This window comes from Triticum dicoccoides, chromosome 2A (assembly GCF_002162155.2).
Source record: "Triticum dicoccoides isolate Atlit2015 ecotype Zavitan chromosome 2A, WEW_v2.0, whole genome shotgun sequence".
Lineage (NCBI taxonomy): Eukaryota > Viridiplantae > Streptophyta > Magnoliopsida > Poales > Poaceae > Triticum > Triticum dicoccoides.
The window spans coordinates 97,654,305-97,660,115 of NC_041382.1; the positions used below are offsets into that span (position 1 = coordinate 97,654,305).

The 5,811-nt window shown below is 64.9% G+C and overlaps 1 protein-coding gene across 2 annotated transcripts in view; it reads left to right on the forward strand.

The window, feature by feature from the left end:
• Positions 1 to 5,811, forward strand: part of LOC119353591 — an 11,870-nt gene that overhangs the window by 1,830 nt on the left and 4,229 nt on the right. The gene's annotated exons all lie outside the window — the stretch shown is intronic.

Sequence of the window (5,811 nt, forward strand, 5' to 3'; positions counted from 1 at the left end):
CCTTGATCTTCGCTACGAGGGTGTTCACAGATGGGCGCGCTCCGTTGAAGATGCAGTCATTGCGGTGTTTCCATATCATCCATGGGACGAGGAGGGTCACGGTACCGAGGCCTTTGCACATGGGCGCAGGGGTGGAGTGTCGCGCCGAATGCCACCAGTCTAGAAGCGAAGGCTCGTCGCCGGGCGGGGTGCACGGGATCCGTAGCCAGCTTAGCGTCTCGTGCCAGGTTTGCCGGGCCAAGGGGCATGCGAGGATGAGATGGTGCATGGTTTCAGGCGCCTGGTCGCATAGGGGGCACCGTGCGGGGTGTTGCAGCCCACGGCGAGCGAGCCTGTCGGCGGTCCAACATCTGTCGAGGTGGGCGAGCTAGTGGAAGAAGCGGACGCGCTGCGGTGCCTAGTGTTTCCAGGTGAGTTTCCAGGCGGCGCAGGTCATGGAGCCGGCGAAAGTGGCCATGTAGGCCGACTTGGCCGAGTAGACGCCGTTCGCGCTCCATCTCCAGATGAGGCGATCGGGCTTGGCAGAGAGAGTCGTGCTCGCGATCCTGTGCCAAAGCTGGAGGTATTGCCCGATCTCGTGGATGCCAACCGTGCCCTGGATATCTCGCGCCCAACGATTGTCCGCCAACCCATCCGCAACAGTCCGGAGTTTCCGACGGCGTTTGGGGATGCACGCGTATAGGAGCGGGGCGATCTCGCAGACGGACCGCCCGCCGATCCATCGGTCCTCCCAGAAGAGGGCGTCTGTGCCGCTTTCGAGCTGCATGGTAGTGGAGGCGAAGAAGAACGTGCGCTTCTCGGCATCAAATTGGAGGTCGAGGCCTGCCCATGCCTTGGTAGTGTCCGTGCGGTTGAACCATAGCCACCGCGTGCGCAGCGCGAGGCTGGTGCGCGCGAGGTCGCGGACGCCAAGGCCACCAAGAGGGATCGGGCGGGCAACTCGCTGCCAGTTGACGTGGCAGTGCCCGCCGTTTGCCTCCGTGTGCCCGGCCCAGAGGAATCCACGTTGGATCTTCTCGAGCGCCTTGATGGTCTTCTTGGGGGGGGGGGGCAGAGCCAGCAGCTGGTGAATGGGGATCGTGCTCAGGATGGCTTTCACAAACGCGAGGCGCCCAGCCTTGTTCATGAGGTGTGCCTTCCAGCATGGGAGCATGCCGGCTGTTTTGTCGACGACAGGCTGAAGCTGGGCTGCGGATGGTCGGCGTAGCGTGAGGGGGATGCCCAGGTAGGTGATGGGCAGCTCGACGATGGGGCAGCCGAGCGAATCGACCACAGGCGCGGCCTTGCCCACGCCGGCGCGGATCAGTGTGGCCGTGCTCTTGGCGAAGTTGACCTGTAGTCCTGAGGCGCGCCAAAAAAGTCGCAGGATGCTCTTGACGGCAGTGACATCGCTTAGGGTGGGGTGGCAGAAGAGGATCATGTCATCCGCGTAGAGGGAGACGGATGGCATCGGTCGCCGAGGGTGAAGGCGCTGTAGGATACCCAGCTCGGTTGCGCAGTGGAGAAGGCGTCCAAGCGTGTCGACGGCGAGTACGAAGAGCTGGGGCGAAAGGGGGTCGCCCTGGCGGAACCCACATCGGTGCCAGATAGCAGGGCCTGGCTCCCCGTTAATAAGCACTCTGGTGCTTGCCGAAGAGAAGAGGATGGCAAGCCAGTCGAGGAACCTGGAGCTGAAGCCGTATCGACGAAGGGTATCGAACAGGAATGGCCATCTGAACGAGTCGAAGGCGCGCGCCAGGTCTAGCTTCAGGAGCACGCGTGGGGCGCCGAGCTGGTGCAGCAGACGAGCCGACTGCCGGACGAGGGTGAAATTGTCATGCAGACTGCGTCCGGGGATGAAGGCGTTCTGGCTTGTGCTGACAAGAGCGTTGAGCCTGGGCGCGAGGCGCGGCGACAGGACTTTGGCGAAAATCTTGGCGACCAAGTGAATTAGGCTAATGGGCCTGAAGTCGCCGAGGGCGTGGGCGTCGGCGCGCTTGGGCAGCAAGGTGAGAAGCGCCTGGTTGAGGCAGCTGAAGCCGTGGCCTTGCAGCGCGCGGAGCTGACAGAAGACGTTGATGAAGTCTTGCCGAACGGTGGGCCAGCATGCGCGTAAGAATTCAGCTGTGAAGCCGTCGGGGCCTGGGGCTTTGCGCGCGGGGAGCCCTTTGACCGCCTGCCAGATCTCCTCGGCGTCGAACGGGGCATCCAGGTCCTCCAGATTGGCGGGGGTGATGAGGTCCGTGAGGTCGAGCGCGCAGTGCCGGGCGCCTCCGTGCCCAAAAGCGCGTCGAAGTGGGCGTAGGCAGCCGCAACCATCTCCGCGGGGAGGCTATGGATCCTGTTCTTTTGGCGCCTATACGTGCATTGCCGATGGAAGACCGAAGTGTTGGCATCACCGTCCTTGAGAGTGGCGAGGCGGGCACGTTGCCGGGCAATGGTGCGCTCGAGGGAGGCGAGGCCAAGATATGACGCCTTGATTTGCCGGCGCAGCCAATCCTCGTGTGGGGATAGGGCGCGGTGGTCCTGTGCTGCATCAAGCCGGAGGAGGAGCTCCCTGGAGATCGCCAGCTTGAGCCGTACGTTGCCAACCGTCTTCGAACTCCAGCCTGTGAGCATGCGCGCCGTGGCCTTCATGCGAAGCATGAGCCGCCTGAATGGGTCCGGGTCATGGACGGAGTGCCAGGCAGCTGTGACGATGTCCTGGAAGCCATCCAACCGGATCTAGAATTCCTCAAAGTGGAATCGCCGGTGGGTGGGTGGCATCGGGGCGCAGTCGAGAAGCAAGGGACTGTGATCCGACATGACGGAGGCGAGGCAGCGAAGATGGCACTCCCCATGGGGCTCTTCCCAGTCAGCCGTGCAAAGGACACGGTCTAGGTGAACGAGGGTCGGGGGCGACTGCTTGTTGGACCACGTGTATCAGCGTCCGTTGAGGTAGATCTCCTTGAGCGCGAGGTCGTCGAGGATGCGCCAGAAGTGACCCATCATGCGGCGGTTCAGGTGGCTAGTGTTCTTGTCTTCATCTCGGAGTATGAGATTGAAGTCGCCACACGCCATCCATGGTCCAGGGCAGTCTACGCGAATGTCGCGCAACTCTTGCAGGAATGCTATTTTGTCGGCGTCCAGTTGGGGTTCGTAGACCACGGTGAGCCACCAGGGTGTGTGAGCGCTCGAAGGATGAGAAACCTTGGCTGTAATGGCATTTGCCGTGAAAAGAGGATCGGTGATGGGCACCTCACGGCTCTTCCACGCAAGCATGATACCGTCGCGAGTGCCAAGCGCGGGAAGGTATACGTAGTCGTCGAATTCCGAGCCAAGGGTCTCAAGGACAGTTGACGAGCAAATCAAAGTCATCTTCGTTTCCTGGAGGCAGACAATAGAGACATTTGCGGTGACAACGAGCGAACGGACGGCGGTGCGGCGAGCGCGCGCGTTGAGGCCGCACACGTTCCAAATGAGCATCTTGGGGTTGTGATCCATTGAGGAGGTCGACGACGTGGCGCGCGGCGCGGCTATGCCTCGATGGGGCTGCCCGCGACCATCATGGTGATCGGCGCGATGGTGGGATCCGCGGGGAGCTCGCGATCAACCAGAGCGGCGATGGCCGACAGGACGGACATGGAAATGGTCGCCGCGAAGAGACCCTCATACGCCTGCATCTCCGCTGCGGTGATCCTCTGATCAATTCCGACAATGCCGAGGGTGCGCAGAATGTGGATCTGGGCGCGCCTCTCAGCTATCGGCGGCACGGCCGTCTTGCGGGCGGTGGACGTGGCCGATCTCCCGCGCCTTGGGGTGAAGTTGGGCGGGGTCCGTCGCTGGCGCCGGCCAGGGATTGGAAGGGCTGCGTCAATCTGCCTGGTTGCGGCGGCGAGGAAGTCACCCAGGGTCCAGGCCGCAGGCGCCGTGACGCGCGGTCGGGAACGGCGCATGGTGATCAGGGGGGTTGCAAATCGCGCAGGAGGGCAAGGTGAGCGGGCGGATCTTGTCTCGTCGCTCGGGATCCCATGTTGGGCCTCATGCTGGGCTTCAGGCTGGGCGTGGCGATGGGCCTCGGGGCCTTGCTGGGCTGGAGCGGCGTCCAAGGTGGATGCCGTGCGCTTTGGGAGGTTCCTGGATGGCCTCGGCTGGCCTCGTAGGATTGGCCGTTGGGTGTGTCGTGGTGGGCTCCATCTCCTGCGGTGTCTCTGTGGACTGGTCTGCGATGGGCGCGGCCTCAGCAGCCAATGGCAGCGAGGGAGCAGCAAAGCGTCCCGACAGCGGGTCCGGCGTGACCTCCAAAGGCTGGGAGTCGGGGACCTCGCCTGCCAGGGATTGGCTGGCTGGGTTGCAATCCTGATCCCCATGCGTGTCAGGGTGATCTATGCCTGGCATGACTGTGTCGTGGGTGGGCCCTTGGGGGCAGGCGGGGATGTCGTGTTGTGCTGGCGAGGGGTGGGTGCCAGCGCTCTCAGACTGGTCGCAAAGGGTGCCAGCCAAAGGGCGGGTGGCGACCGTTGCCAGGTCACGCGGGCCCTCCGCACTTGGGCCACGAGTGGCAGGGCGAGGGGGCAAAGCAGCCGCAGGGGGGGCAGCTTTTGCACGTCGGGCCTCCTCTGCCATCCTTCTTTTCTTTCCACCACACTTTCCCCATTTGGCAAAGCCGCGGGAACTGTGGGGGCCACCGGCGGCGGGCCAAGGGTCCATCGTGCGGCCGGTGGTTTGCCTCGTCGGCGGCGGCGCCGCTGCGACCGTACGGGTACGGGAGCCGGGCCAGCCAGCATCGACGACAATGCCATCGGCGCGGCCACGGAGGTTGGACAAGCGCCAGCCCACGGTGTCGACGGCCATGCCATCCGCGCGACCGTCAGGGGCGTCGGAGGTGCGGCGGCGCTTGCGCCCGCGTCGACGGCCTTGGCCGCCCTCAGTGCGGCGATCGGCGCCTCTGCCGCCCGCGCCTGGTGCACCGTCCCCCGGGCCTCGATCTCCGTTGGTGGCCGGAGCAGGCTGCCCGGCCGCGGCAGCGACCGTGATAGACACCGGGTACTGGAGGGTGCGGATGGTCGGCGGTGAGGGGCGGATGCGAGCTGGGATGGATTCCACGATCTCGAGGATGGCCGCCCGGCGGATGCTAGCTGGGTCACGGGTGCGCGCGGTCACCCGGAAGGTGGCGAGGTCAGCGCGGGAGCGCGTGCTCGGGTGGAGCCGCTCTACCCAGCAGCTGCCGCCCAGAAGGTGCTCGGCCGTGGACAGGTGCCAGGCCTGTGCCGGGATGCCGCGAAGCTCCAACTGCACGGAGTGCTCGAGGAACCAACATCGGCGCGAGCGAGCTTGCTCCAGGGGCGCAGCGCGAGGGAGAACCCGGGTCCGCTGATGAAGTGGTCGCCGGCAAGGCGGTCCATGAGCTCGCGGGTGGTTAAGATAAGGAGGAAATCCTCCGGGTGGTAGGCGTGGACGGTGAAGTCTCCGGGGTGGAGGTCGAGGGAGGAGTACAGGACGTCCTCGACGTCACGGGCAGCCACGGCCGGCCTATCGCCGGTGATGGACACCACCATGCCCCGGCGCAGCACCAACTCTGCCTCTTCCATCTCAACAGAGCGTGAGAGAATGACGCGTGCAGGGGCCTGGTCTGCAGGCAGGAGGGTCGGAGCCGGTGGTGACGGAGTGCGGTGGCGCGGCGCCGCCTGGGCTGCAACGACCGGGGTGGCCGCGGCAGCAGGGGGCGCGCAGCACGCCGCGGCAGTACTTATAGCAGTCACGCGAGCTGTGTCCAGGGTAGAGACAACGGCGGCACCGGACGTCGTTGGTGCACTCCCGCACGGGGTGGCCGGGCTCGAGGCAGCGAAAGCA